At 37.7% G+C, this 16,049-nt stretch overlaps 1 protein-coding gene across 2 annotated transcripts in view; it reads left to right on the top strand.

The window, feature by feature from the left end:
* LOC126767802 (uncharacterized) overlaps positions 1 to 16,049 on the top strand; it is a 366,033-nt gene that overhangs the window by 203,806 nt on the left and 146,178 nt on the right. For both annotated transcript variants that reach the window (XM_050485451.1, XM_050485444.1), the window contains exon 5: positions 4,898 to 4,982. The gene's annotated coding sequence lies outside the window, so the exon portion shown is untranslated. The remainder of the gene's footprint in view (positions 1 to 4,897; positions 4,983 to 16,049) is intronic.

Genomic DNA, 16,049 nt, shown 5'->3' with positions numbered 1-16,049 from the left:
ACCAAATTTATTAGAAACTGAACAGTTTTTTATTTCACCATATGGCACTCTAAGCTCAATATAATTTCGAAGAATATTACTACTATAGTCATTTTAGGTTTGATACTTAGATAACACAATAATTAAGACGCCTAATTGTAGGCAATCGAAAATTTAATTATTAAAATGTTGCCTACATTCAGGCTGATATATACTACATATATTTCAATTGTAATATTTTGTTAACTAGTGTAATCGCAACTACTAAGAGTTTTCAAGGCATTTCGCTTCATCCACCTGGTTCTAAAGCACTCGCTATGCAGATTAAATGTCTAAACGCAGTGCGTAATTGATACGGCTAAGCAAACATATGCACACGCAAACAAACACACAAACACACATACATACTTACCAACTTATACAAAAACACCCACACACACTCGCGCTTATGTAAAATACACAAATTACGAAAGGCATAAAATTACTGTAAAGCCGAATGTGAGGCGTGTGCTATGAGCGCCTTGGCGTTAACTTGCCAGTAAAAACAAAAAACAGCAACAACAACCAAGAAATGCGTTAAACAAATGAAAAGTGCCAACAAACTTAGACATTAAGACCGCTATTATGCGACTTTGAGTGTTCGAAAACGAAAGCACCTCACAAGTATAATCACTAGCATGTGGGGAACGGGGGTGGGGGCAGAGCGCGGAGTGACCGAAAAGGTCACATAAATTACACCGGAAATTGCGATGCCGCAAATACTCGTAACTGCAGCACAGCAGCTGCCCGACAGATAGCAGGTACTTGAACGAGAGTGAGGATAGCAGCGGGGCCACGAAGCGGTTGCACGGCCGCCAGCCAATTTTAATGTGGCATTTAAAGAGCGTTAATGGAAATTTATGGTTTATTTGAATTTACTTTCCGTGGCAGGTGTAAACAAGTGCGAGGGAGCCAAAATTAAACCAAACAAAACAAAATAAAACTCGAGAGACAAGGTGCCGAAAAAAATAAAGAAACAAACAACAAAAAGGCAACGACGGAGAAATTAAAATTAAAATGAAAATGAAAATGAAAATGGCTTCAATTTCAGCTCAAGCATAATGCGATTAAAAGCATTGCTCAAGTGATAAAGTTTAGCTGCGATGATGACGCTGATGATGCGGGCGCTGGTGTGGGTAGCGCTGGTGGAGCGCGAGTTTAAAAAGTGGGTGTCTATGTGTGGCTACCGTGTGTGTGCGTGTGCGTTTGTGTGGAGGCAAAGTCGTAAAAGGGCAATTGTTGGTCTTAACTGTTGCTGCTTTTATGCCGAAGAAAGCGTTAAGTACCAAGTTAAGTTAAGTATTTAAAAATCTGAAAAAATCTTCTCGAGTATTAACCATTAAAAGCCCATAACCTGTTGGATTTGCATAAGACAAAGTTGAGTAGCACAAAGCACTAAGTGCTTTAGTATTTGTGCGTCGTCTATTGCCTGCTTAATGCAAATATGCCAAGTTTAGAGGCGGAAATTAAGCGGATAAGTGTGCGCACTCCTTAAATATTTGCCTGACTCTTTACAATAAGAGTCGCTAAAAACATTAACAAGTTTATTGTTATTATTAATTTTATTACTAATATTATTTGTTTTTATTCTAGCGACTCTAGTAGACGCTCTGCACTATTTGTTCAATTCACGAATGATCTTAATTTCAAATAGAAGATCTTCAAACAGAGTTCTGAAATAAGACCACTGCTTCTTCTTATATCTACACAAGCTTTGAAAGTAGAATTTCAGGTATATACTAAGCATCTATAACAAAACCTGGAGGGTGGTTACTCAAAATACTTGGTGAGCTGAGTCGATTTAGTCATGTCCTTCTTCCTTTTTTTATAAGGAAGCATCAAAGGCCGGAGCTCATGCCTTCCAAACGGGACCACTGGACTAAGTATAACTTCATTGAATATATTTAAGCCACCTAAATTGTATGGATTGAATTTCCACCTTAAGACTACCTCCAAGTGTGGTTTTCAGTTTTTCCCTTATACTAGAAAACCGATGGCAATGATAGAGTACATGTCCAGAGTCTTCTATACACTCCGTACACGTCGGACAATATGAACTAAAATCAAGATGACATTTGTATAGGTAGCTTCTAAAGCATCCATGGCCGCTGAGTGTTTGCCTCAGGTAGAAATCCAAGTCCTTATGTTGTCTATCTAGCCGCGAATGTATAGTATATCCGGAATCAGTCTGTGGGTCCACCGTAGATTGCATGAAGTTTGCCACCGTTGCTGCCACATTGTGATGCTTTTGATTCTCTTCTCTCTTTTTGCTGCTGTAGACCTCTCCGATAATTGGAAATATGCGCGCGAATTTGTCTCCCTCTATGACAATCGGCGCCATACTGGCTAATACCGCAGCAGCGTCATTTGATATGGTTCGGAAAGCACTTATTACGCGTATTGTAGAAAGCCTATGAGCTGCGTTAATGGGTCCAGCATATGTCCTTCTGTGTGTCCGCCTGTCCATCGGTATGTATCTGTATATATGAGAACTAGGCCTTCAGGGTTTGAGATATCGAACTAAAATTTTGTACACGCCCTTTTCTCACCAAGAAGCTCCTCACTTGTCGGAACGGCCAATATCGAAGTACTATAGCATATAGCTGCCATACAAACTGAACGATCCAAAGCAAGTCGTTGTATGGAAATGCTTTTTTCTGACAAATGTATCTTCATGAAATTTTACACAAATTAGAATAAAAAGCATTGCTGTGATCTCCGAAAATAGTATTCGTTCGGAAAACGTTTTTATTTGACAAGGTATTTTCACGAAATTTTGAATGGATTATAACCCAAGATGATGCTATAATCTCCAGAAAAACTGTTCGGATCGGACCCATATAGCTACAGCTGTCATACAAATTGACCGATCAACCTTAAGTTCTTATACGGAAAACTTTTTCATGTGACAAGGTAACGTCATGAAATTTGCCACAGATTATTATCTCAAGTAGCGCTAAAATCTCCTATGATATTGTTCAGATCGGACTACTATAGCTAATTGCTTCCCTGTTAAATGTCAGATGAAAATCAATATAAACATCTTTCTTCAACCTTTCACGCTATAAAAAAATGCACCAGTTAAGGTTGTTATAGCTATGGTGCAGCCATAGCTATCGTTTTTTTTTGTTTTTGTATCAAATTTATAAGCACAAAAAAAAATCAAACCAACAATTTATTTTAAAATAAATATTTGATGAAACTAACAGCAGTAAAGCATTCATGTTTTAGTTCGAACTCTTTGTAACACTTCTCATTACATATTCCCCTTTATGTTATAACTACCACATGTACGAGTGTGTGCGTAAATATGTCAGATCGAACTTCTTCGACAATTGCAGAGGTGGCATGCAAGCTGCTATTTCTTTTGTCCAAATATTAAGAATCCTTGCCTCTTCTTACGGCAGCTGCTCTCCAGTGGCGGAAAATGACAATCGCTGGCCGCTTGAAGTGCGCTCCGCCTCTCGAATTCGAGCAAAGCAAACGCCAAATCGCCCAGGCTATCGTTCGAAGCATCTTCGCTTTTGCTACGAATGCGCTTTTAATACAATGGCGTTGGTTGTAGTTGGTGTTGGCTTTTGTGAGTCAACAATGCGGAAAATGGTAAAACATGTGAGCGTGAGCGGCACCATTTCACACATGAAATACTTGCACACAAAAGCCGAACACAAACACATATTCTGCAGATTTTTAATATCCACACGCACAACATGGTTACGTAACCTGCCGTAGTACATATAGCGAGTGGCTAGTATCTGCTGAATTATTTCTCTTGCTTCTGTCACATGCATTACCTTCTTCTTCTCTATCTCTTCGCCTTTTCTTAAACGTTGTGTTTCTTATCCTTGTCTTTTTCTGCAGTATTCCGCTGGAAATGGACCAAAGTCAACTTGACCTAAAACTGCTTGGGTTGCCAGCTCTGCCGTATGCAAGTTTGCAGTTGTTGTTTTACGTTTTATATACTATATCTCATGCCATCTCAAAAATATTTGTATATACATATAATTCAACTATATAACCCACCAGTGTTTCTGTTGAGTACCACTTAGTGTCCTCCTGTTACTTGTATGACTCGCAAGTGGAAATAACAACAACCAAAATGCTCAGATCTACTTTTTTGGAGGAATTAGTGAAGTGGCACTTATCTCTTTAATATTAGGAAGATATCTTATTCATAAAGAAAGCGGAAGAGTTTGGAATCGATTAGAAAAATTGACAATAGCGGAATATAAGTATTTCGATCTTGGAAAAAAATAAGAAAAATACGTTAACTCCCGTTACACTGAAGCTACAGAAAACTTTCCATAAAAAATCTTCATTTTGATAATTCAGTTTGTATAATGGCGGTTTCTACAAATTAACATCTTCCTAAGGAGAAAATGACTAATGCAAAATTTCTGATCGATATCTGAAAAACTTCGCGACTAGTACGTGTATACCCAGGCTACATAGCATATACATAGATATTTTATGGGGTTGTTTCATGTTCTGGGTATATGATATACATATAGATTTATTTTTGATGGCCAATTATTTCATTTTGGTTCTTTGCGATACGAGAGGGAGTTCAGTAGCTAGGTTCAAGAGAAGTAGTCATCCTTCAGGATACCTGCGTATGACGCGAATTTCAACAGACTCTGTGGCTTCACGATCGACACCTCTTCCAGTGTATCATACCATGGGGAGCCCTGATGCTTACAGTGTAATCTTGCCATCGCGGAACAAGTGCACAAGAGCTGCTTCATTGTTTCCCTGGCACCTTGCTCTAGACATTTCCTGCGGGCGTGTGTCCCAACTTAATATAATTTATTCAATATATAAAATAAGACAACAACAATGCATGGTTAATAAATGATTATTTTACTTTCTTTCCTTCCAGCTCCAGTGACAACTGCATTCTACACACATTTTGGAGAATTTCTAAGACTAACTAAACGTATAGAGATCTTTACTGTAAAACTCAAGTAAGTATTCTATTTGTAATCCGAATGTATATTTGGGAGAAAGTTTCTACAATATTAGGCATATTAGGTGAGGTCAAAATAGTGTATTAAATAAAATTGTTCTTGGCTTAGAAACTATGCCTTGTCTGTGGAACCCCTAGTTTGAAATTTCGATAAAACTAGATTTTTTATTCTTAAACGTATCGATAGGCTATATATTCATAAATAACATACTAAAATTTCAAATCGATACCTCTAACAGTTTTTGAGTTACAGCCTCCTTAATTGTAGCCACTCAGTTGAACTGATGGGTCTGTTTATATATAAACGCCCTTTACTCGAAATAGCATTTTGCTAGCTTGCTGCATATTTATGTAAACCCAGTTCTCCTTTACAATGGCCTATGTTTTTCGTTCTAATCAAGTACTGTATTTTAGCATTACGAAAACCACCAAAATTTCGAAAAAAAATTCAACTTCAAAAAGTGGCTTCATTTTAAAAATTTTTAGTTTAATGAGCTCCAAATATTTTAAATGGAGTTTAATTTAAAAATTATGTTGTCACTTGTGATTTACTCTGAAGCTGGAAACTTTTCAGTATTTTACACAATTTCTAGAACGCTGTTTGAAAACTCGCGAATTATTTCTATACCGACTCGAGAAAAAGCTGTCCGCCAAACATTAGTTTCTAGTTTATAGGTAATCGTCAGACAAGTGTTAAAGAGATGGAAAGAGAGCTCGCAGTCTCTCGCGGGTCAGTTCGGATAATTTCGGAAAATATTTCGGGTATAAAACGCGTTCTTTCTCCCCTCCTTCCGATAAAAGCTGAATTATTTTCAAAAAGAGAACCGTAAACAGGTATCTTTGGACATGCTTGATCATGCGAATTCCGATCCCACATTCGTGGAGAGCATTATAACTGCGTCTGAGAAATGGGTTTATGAGTTTGTCAAGAAAACAAGTCAACAATTATTGGAATTGAACCCGTTTTCAGCCGATCGAAGAGATAAAAAAAAATTCGCTGAAAGCAATCACAAAAAAGCTTATGAAAAGTGTATCGAGGACTGGAAAAATCGTTGACATAAGTGTATTCCATCTGGTAGGGATTATTTTGAAGGCGGCAAAATAAATACTGATGTCTAATGATCTCGAGCACTTCCATCACCTCCATAAATCATACTTTTTTAGTACACTCATGTCGCACCGGCTTGGAGGCAGAGTAAAATAGAATACGAGTATAGATACAGTTGTCTTTAGAGTGTTTAAGTAGAGATTATATATAGTATATCATAGAATACTTAAGAGTATCGCACGAAGATCTCAATACGTATTAAGAAGTTCTGAAATTGGATTGGAGTACGAAAGCAATTATTAAGATTAAATGGTTTATGTCAGTTCAGTGAAGAGGGTAATGCCACATGATTTTAGCGAAAGGTGCTTCCCATCTCTTTTAGTGATAGATTAATTTGCCTTTGCCCTTTTTCTTAGTAATTATCCCTTTGCATTACGTATTTCGCAGATCCAAAAGACTCAGAAGTCATAATTGTGAATATATTTGAGGCATAGAAATGTGATCAAACAGATGACCGCTGCTTTGGCAATGCAATAGCCAAACTATGCGCTACTTATAATTCCTATGCAGTTATGACAAACGCTTTTAGCTGCACACCTTTTCTTCCTCTACAATATTTTTTTGACTAATCTTACTTTGAATTTTGCAAAACTGCCTCGCCTTTTGCGGCCTAAAAGAACAATAAAGCAAATGCAATTGTACGGCGATTAGCGTCTTAAGGCGATTTGGCTGCTTTGCTGTCGCTCACATGTGCTGTTATTATTTTTGGTCGACAGTTTTTTCATTCTCTTTGCACTTATCATCGAAGGCATGTCGCTGTCCCGAAAAGAGGCTGTGGATTTGCAAATGTTTCGCTTTTCTCGTTTTCAGTTTCTTTTTGCGCTTTTGCTTAGATTTTCCACCGCTTTTGCTTTGCGGCTCTCGGTATGCGTGTGGCATATGCAATTTTCTGCTGACAGTCGCATTCTTGTGTTGCTTTTCTCCTTCAAGCCACGTTTTCTTAATAGCTAATGTCGAGACCGCAGCCGCAAAAACGCAAAAGTGCTGCCCATCACTTGCATTGGCCACCGTGCAATTTCAGGTTGTTGTTTCTCTTTCGCGGTGGAATTGCGCCAAATTACGTTTGTCACTCATGGCTGTGCATGAACTTTGTACTCCCTCACTTTTGCATACAATTCTTATTTTGTCGAGCTTTGAATCTGCCTAGTTTTTGCCTTCATCTCCTCCACTCTTATTCAACTCTCTTCAGCTTTGTGCCAGCATTAGCGATGCGCGCAATTAGCAGCAACTACCAAGCCGTTAAGCAAAGCGAAAGCGAAGGCAATAAACACTCATCACTGGCGAGCATTACTCATACGCACTGTGGCATTCGGTAGGCTGGTTGGGTGCCGAACTCTCGTAAAACATTTCTTGTCAAACAAAAAGCGATTAAAACTGCTATAAACTTAAGCGCATAAATGGCGCAAGAATATTATCAGCTCGGTTATTGCTTGCGCGCTCGTTGTTGTTGCTATATTTGCGTTGTCTTCGTACTAGGCGTAGCCTGCTTCTTTTAATATTTCCTCCAGCAAGAATTTTGATTAACATTTATTGGCTTCGCTGGCAGAAAGTGAATCTTCGAGGTGTTATTTCTGCTTCTTCTTAAGCTTCAATGCGAGTTTTATAGCGGCATAGTTTAAGCGAACTTCATGTACTTTATATTAAGTCTTCTTAAATATTCAACATCGGAGCACGAACACAAATTCGATTTTCGTTTTAAGAATACTTGTATGTGTACAATAAGATAGAAAATTTAGTCAGTTGCTTCCGAAGCATCTAAGGTTTAGTTTAAAGTTTTCACTTATGTGCTTCTTCTTAATTTTCTTTCCAGTTGCCTGCCATTTCTTTTTTATCCATTCCACAGCACTCTTCGTCGATAGTGTGTTCATGTGTGGGCATAAACTCTATTTTATTGACTCTTTCAGCTATTTACAATAATTTTTACTCACCAAATTGGAGTTTTCATGAAAAACATTTTCCTTTAACGCGCTTTAACACAAGTTTTTTGGTTTTTATGGAAATTCAACTCTCTTTCTTGATATATTTCGAATTTGCTCAAAAAAACAATGTTCATAGATATTGGCTATTTAACTGTATATTAAAATAGTGAATTTGATATAAAACATAATTAAAAATTTGTTCATAAATGTAAATATATTTAAATTTACTAAGGAAGTACTCAGATATTTGTCAGTTAAAGATAGTTTCTGAGTTATGCAATCGTATCTGTAATGGGTTGTTTAAAAATGCACACCACTGACATATTTTTATTAGTTTGCGGTAATGCGGTTCTGCCACTTCAGCGAATGATTTTGCCTTTCTCGAGCTAGGATCAACTCGTTTACTAATGCTAGCCTTTGCACCCATACCAAACTTCACTCCTGTCCTTGTGTTGACTGTGTTCAGGTTCGCTACAGACTATGCATACTTCTCGAAATAACTGGTTCCTTCTGGCTTTTTATATGTGATCCGAGCTCCATTAAGTATATATTTTTGTTGTTTTGGTTCATATTTTGCACCTACCAGAATAAGTGAAAGTATGGCAAATAAGGCTATCTACGGAGATTAGCAGATATCCATAAGCTCCTTTCAAAAAGCGATCATTTAAGGTTCCTTGCCAGGTTGTCCTTTGGAACAGATCTCGTGATACCTCGATCCAACCCTTTTCGTAAGAGTAAGACTCTTCATCTGAATGCTGTGCTATTGAGAAACAACAAACTCCCAACAAATAAGTCAAATCCAGTCGCCACTCTTGGGAGGGGTTCAGCGAGGGATGTTTGTCAACCCTCATTATCTTACAAGTATTTTATTCGCAAGCACACTATATCTCAAATTAGTTGCAAACCAGGAAGCTTGTGCATGACCTAAATATTTTCCAATAAAATTTTAAGTGATATTAGTTAGGTAACTCTTATACACCGGAAAACAATTGCAACAACATAAACTTGTTTGCTGTAATGTCGCATCAACAACTTACGACATAAAATATTGTTAATGGCATGGTTTTAAGAATTCGGCAGGCATGAGCCCTCATGCCAGCGGCAAAGTCATAAGCTCGAAAAGAGCTCCTGAACCAGCCAATGAAACAAGTAAAGCGCGCAATGCAAGCCAAATGAAAGTCTCGCCGTGAGCTGCTGTAAGTGGTGGGTGATCGGGTAGTAAAAAAAGGCGCTGTGGCGCTGCTTATTTATATAAACATGTTTATAGTCGTATCTCAAACGCCATATATTAAGCTTGCTTTTGGCTGTCACTCATGATTTTGCAACAAACATATTTCAGCGTTTTTACGAGGCGATTCGCTGGAGACTATCACTGCCTACAACATGGCTTGCCCGCCTCTGCATTACAAGCCGGCCATAAATGTGGCATGTGTCACACGGCACAAACATATGGCCAAGGACCGACAACCAAACAGTTAGGCTGTCCGACAGCCAGCGGGTGGAGCAGCTTAACAGCGCGAAGCAGACAAACTGACAGGCTGCTCAACTAGCGGATAGTCAGCGAAGAAAAACCGAGAGCTAAGGCCATCAACGGCTACACGACTGGGGAGGACATTCCAAAACGAACGAACGAGCAGACAAGCGCAAATCTGGCAACTCCATCACATGCCGACAACAGTGATCGATGACGGCGCGGCAGCAAGGCGCTCCTATACAACCCCGAAACCCGCGCACTTTTAAGCTCACTCGGGTTCACTTTGCCGTCGATGGTGGGTGGTCCTGTAGCAGCGGATTAGAGGAGATTTTGTGTCACTTCGCCATTTGGATTTTAGCCACCATCAAACAATCTTTCACTTTCACTCATATCCACCCACCTACATAGAAAATATGTATGTAGGGATTTTGGTGCTCTCCAGAGTGCGATGACATAAAATTTATTAAACGGAAACATGAGCAGCTTAAAATCTTGTTTCTAGTTAGTTTCCGTTGTCTGTCTGTCGTTGCAGCTTGAAACTCTGAGCGCTTTAACTCTTCACACAACTACTGGCAGCTTTGCTGGGCTATCAGTTGCTGACATCATCGGCAGCTGCAGCTGTCCTTGCTTATTCACCTAGACTTTTCACTTCCGCCGGCATCATCAGGCGTGTACAAGCCATTTTATGATTCGCTATGCGAAACTGTATAGCTCCATGTATGTGCACACATACAAGTATATACTCTACATCTGTACATACTTAGATGAACACGTCCTTCGATTGACTCGCAGCAGCTTTGGCAGCCATGCATTAAACCACTCTGACTGGTCAGTTGTTGTTGGTAGTATATACACCATATGTACATATAAAGTATATCCAATGTCGTTGTTGCCGTTAGTTTTGATTTTATGTGCAAGCAATATAAAGTTTCCGCCGTTAAAGTTAAACGGTATACTCAGTTGATAGCGTTATCCTGTAGGAAATTTTTCTTTGAAACGTCATTGAACAAAAGTAGAAATGAAAATGAAATTCTCAAGAGATACTTAACTTAAATTTCAATTGTTGTGTAAAATATGAAGCCAATTACAAGTACCACCTATCCCCTGAATTGATAAATTTCTGGCATCCTAATGAAGGTACTCATTCAATAATAAGCTCTTAGTTTCCAAAAAGTTCCACAGTGCTTTGAACATTACCTACATCGACTGGCGATAGCTGTAAAGTGTTTCGTAAGTTCAGTTCTCAAGCAACAGCAATTTTTAACGTCTTAAGGGTTTGCTTTACGAATTACGAGTCATATTCGAGTCTGATGAAACATCTTTTAAAACACATTTTGGTTTGAAGAAATGAACACAATCGCTATAAGGAATTTAAAATTTCCATCAGTTCAATTTAAATCAGTAAAGAAATACTCTTTTTGTGGAGAATTTTAGCTCAGTTAATTCTAGTAGCAAATTATCATGTCATAAACAAGTCAATGGTTCGACCAGTCTAGAGCAGCTCATAAACGATGAATCGTTGACAATCCCACCAAACACTCAGCATAACCTTCCGATTCGTCAATCCTGGCTTTGCAACCATTTGTTGAGCTTCACCACGCTTAGACCGTGATCTTTTTCACACATTATTGTCGTATTTGATCCACTTTTTTTTATACTCTCGCAACAATGTTGCTAAGAGAGTATTATAGTTTTGTTCACATAACGGTTTTTTGTAAGTCCTAAAACTAAAAGAGTCAGATATAGGGTTATATATACCAAAGTGATCAGGGCGACGAGTAGAGTCGAAATCCGTCCGTCCGTCTGTCCGTCCGTCCGTGTACGAAATATGAGTCAAATCGGTTCACAACCACGCCTTCCAATATAACGCTATTTTGAATTCCATCTGATGCCTTCTCTGTATAATATATACATAAGGAACCAATGATGATAGCGGAATAAAACTTTACACAAATACGGTATTTGAACAATATGTAAATGACGTATAATGAAATCTCAATTATCACGTTTGATGATGCCCTTCCTTACTTGTTTTCTCATACTATTACCAATCGCTTCAGAAATGGTTCAATTTCATTTCGTTTCAACAAAAAATTGCAGATGTTAATTCGGTCCATTAAATTTTTCACAGAAAATTAATGTTGTACCCAAACATCCAGCTTCTTTTCGTAGCCAGTCTTTTTTAAATGGTTCAAAACCGTTTGATGATGAGTGTTAAGGTCTTTAACGATGTCATGGCTGCTTATGTGACGGTCCTGGTCAATCTTTTCCATAATTTCATCCACTTTTTCGACGATAGGTTGACCAGAGCGAGAGGCATCTTTCACATCAAAATTTCCAGAACGGAAGCGAGCGAACGATTGTTGTGCTACACGAACTGATAACTTATGCTGCTGATGTCTCCGTAAACTTCACAAATTTCATTGGTGGCTTCCGTGACATTCTTCCCGTTTTTATAAAAAAAAATTTCAAAATATAGCGAATTTCTTCATTATTTTCATTAATTTTTGAACAGCTGTAACTTTTTTCTAACTTTTTTTGTAACTTCGCCGAATTAAATTTTTTTTGGTTTAAATAAAGTCTTAAATCTCATCTTTCCCACAGTATATGGTATGACAAAATGTGATTGGTAGCACTGGAGACATATGACTGCAACGACATCTATTGACAAAATACGAAAAGATTTTTTCCACTGCCCAATATATGTATGTACTAGGATGTTTTTTAAACTATTAATTTTTTTCAATCTCGTCACGAAATTTCCTTGGAAATACCCTAAAAAAATTCTATGAAAATTTTAGCCCTTAATATAAACATTAAGAACTGTACCAAGGCATGTAAAAATTTTACATTGAAACTACACGACAATCGTGACTTTTTATCTTTAAATTCCTCCAGCTCAGAGGTATTTTATGGCATCGCTTTGACTTTAGACGCATATTTCTCAGAATTGTTCACTCTACAAAGTGCCCAGTGCAACAAAGTCGTAACTCACACCGGCGAGTACTCCGCTCTAACCAGATTTTTCCACGTAATTCGCATTTTTTTGTATTTATCTCGTAAATGACAAGAGCTGCAGAAAAAGTGCACATGAAAACCTTGTAGGAAATTTTATTTGCTATAAAAAAGGTCCGAGGCCAAAATCGCTATCATTAATACTTCTCGAGATATTCGGCTTTTTAAATTAGGCTGTATGGAATTTTCATAGATTTTTTATTACATACTATCTATAAAAATTCAAAAATTCAGTTATTAACTTTTCCCAACAACAACATGCTCATGAGAATTAAAAATTAAATACATTTTAATAGAGACATTTATCTCAACTCATCAAAACGGATTTATGTGCACTTAATGAACGTCACGTCAGACTAAGAACCAAATAATAAGCAAATAACTAACTTCCGCCTCAAGCGCTGAGCTTCACGGCGATGATGAATATGCTGTTAGTCATGACTTTTCTCTCAACAAAATTTTATTTTAGCTCATATTATGTAACTGTTTCTACCAACAACAATTTGTGGCTCAAAATAATACCAATTTATCTATGCGCAAACAAAGGGAAAGTGGCACACACACAAACACAATCACCCAGTACGTTCGATAAGTGGAAGAACAGAAACCAGATGCTTGATCAACATCAGTCAACAGAAACAGAATTCAAATAATTTATTTGTAATACCCACTTCTAAGTATTTATAGAAGCACGTCAATTTGCAAATGTCTTTCTGTGCGTAATTATGTACTATCTGTAAGTGTGTGTGTGTGCGTTGGTGGGAATACAGTTTTCAGTTTTGCTTAGAATAAATTCATGCACCACTGTCACACTGACACGCTGTGCCGCATTTCGATTTATGGATTTTGCAAAACTGTAAATAGACACGCAATCGCTGACATATAAACATGCAAACACACACACTCATATGTATAAATATTCTGCAGCCTGCCTGCTATGTATGTGAGCAAAGTTTTGCTGGCTGCACTGCCTGTCACTTCAGTGGTGATTTCAAGCCTCAGCAAGCCTCAGCTGGCAGCATGACAGACGGCCAACCTGCTATGCCGTCCGTCTGCGCTGCGCTCATATCTGACTGACAGATTGAATGACTGACACATCGTTCAGTTTCATCACGGCGTCACACTATGTAGATGGTTTTTCTAGTTGGCGCTGGCGCTGTGCTGATATCAAGTGTGGAATTTCATATCGGCTGACAAGACTAAATGATGTCTTCAGTATTGCCATTTGTTGTTGGTATTTTTATTGCCGACAACATGTTGTGCTGACTGACTGACTGCCTGCACGCCTTCCCATCACCATCACATGTACTTATATCCTTCACAGCTGATATTTTTTGTTGTTGTTGCGGCTATACTCCTCATATCTTTGAGCAGCACGCACACACCCTATTGATTAGTCATTCGTGTCTGTTATAAATTTTCAAATTGTTGTCTTGTAGATTTTACTTAATGCCACAATGTTTGCGCAAACGAACGGTCGCCCATACACACACACATACATACTTATTATTATATATAGATTGGTCTGTTCGCAAAACACCTTCAATATTTATTTGGATTTGATTGTGGTGGCGGCCTTGTCGTATTAACCTCTCCTGAGCAGGTTTTCTCATTTATTTTATATGCGGATTTATATTCACTTTTCAATTGAAATTGAGGTTAGGTTAGGTAAGTGCTTTCACTTTTGGTTGCGGGGCTCCATATCGTCTGCTTGCCGCCAGCTGATAAGTTCGTTCCGTTGGTGGTCATGAATTGGGGTGCACTGATGAGTTTTTGAGAGGTTTAGCCTTAATTCGTACATCCTTTTTGCATATCTGTGCTGAGTGCGGTCGCACGTTAAAAACAGTACACGGCGGTGAAAAAAGACTTTCATATCTTAAGGGATTCAAAGCTGTTTAAACGAGTTTAGCGTTTGAGTGATTATAAAAGTTCTGTTGATTTTTACGGTGTTAAATTTTTTTAGCAAGCTTTGGTATGCCAGTAAAAACCAGACGCTGTTTCAGTAATGTGAGAAATGCTTTTTGTAATTTTATGTTGCGACTCTCTTTTGCACCAGGACTACCACTTTCGATTCAAAGAGATTTATTTGCTTTTAGCAAAACTTGGGAAAAATATTTCCAATTGGACTTTGCATTTTGAAAAATAGTAGCAAGGATTGTAGTAATTTCTGGTAATATATCCAAAGCCATAACATGAACTTCGATATTAACAGTTTGGAATGTAATTTAAACTTACAATGTCGAAACCGTCTAACTTGGTATTAAATCATATTCCAAGCTGCTTGAAGTCTGAGTTATTTCAGTCATGGTATTAAAACTTTTAATCATACTAAAAAAACAGGACTTCTTTTAAGGTACTCGAGAGTGGCTTAGGCATATTAACTAGAGATGATTTTTAACGTGAAAAAATTCTTTAGGTCGTTTCTAGTACAGGTGAGGGAGAAAATACAGGTACTTTCTTCTTCAATGTCCAGCCTTTGCAAGAGTGAGGCTCAGATATTTCGGTAAAAAAAGAAGACAAAGCCGAAACTGCAATAGATTCAAAGCGCTTTGTCGAGCTATTGGGCTCTAGTATATAGGAGTTTTTAGGCACCACAACGAACCGGCGTTCTATGCTGTCCGAGTGAGATCCGATCAAACTTTAACCTAACCCCAAAGTTTCCGAGAAATTTCATTCCTCTATAAGAAGCAAGCACATAAACACATTCTACCTTGAAGAGAAATATCTTATATTTTAAAATTCCAGCAGAAAAGTTTCGTTCGTTTTTTAGCTTGGGAATCTATATTCTGTGTTATCTCTCATCGACTTTTGGATATTCTTTCAAATTCCCTCTCTCGTTCAAATCATAAATGTGACGTATTGGCATTAGTAACGGGTTTTTGGATGATAAGCAAAATGGCAATCTGACCTATTTCGATGAATGATTCCTTTTTGCGACATAAAAACCTATCGGTTTTACTAGATTTATACTTATGGCTTATGCAAGTACCAGTGGACCTTTACAATTGCATCTCTGTTAGCTTATAATATATTATATTGTACAATAAAATAAAAAATTATTATGAAAGTTGATCATTTTACTGGTGTCCAGAATATAGTCTAACAGCCCCAAGCTTCCAATGTTATATTATATATTGCTACAAAACAAGAAACTATTAGTGATCTAAGGCCAGCATTCTGTTCAAATAGTCAAACAAGAACTTGACTTTAATCAGCCAGTTCTTATCACAGTTGTAAGCCATTGTGGTCCGACATCGGCGTGTGTAATCTCTCAGAGCGATATACTATATCAAAAATTTAGGGAATAGTTAACGTATACACAGAGAGACAGATGACAATACTAAATCAACTCAGCTCCGTCACATATAGTTTAATAGGTCTCAAACGCTTGCATCTGTGTGTTAAAAACTTCCTGGCAAACTCAATATATAAAAAATATGTTGAAATCTGTGTGAAAAATGCTGATACCGAAATTATGTTAAATAATGTTTTCTAAAGCGTTTTTTATAAACTAATTTTTTGCAGTGTACCAAACTTAAATATACGAGA

The sequence above is a fragment of the Bactrocera neohumeralis genome, chromosome 2 (genome assembly GCF_024586455.1).
Source record: "Bactrocera neohumeralis isolate Rockhampton chromosome 2, APGP_CSIRO_Bneo_wtdbg2-racon-allhic-juicebox.fasta_v2, whole genome shotgun sequence".
NCBI classification, from domain to species: domain Eukaryota; kingdom Metazoa; phylum Arthropoda; class Insecta; order Diptera; family Tephritidae; genus Bactrocera; species Bactrocera neohumeralis.
This window is presented reverse-complemented; position numbering and strand designations above follow the sequence as displayed.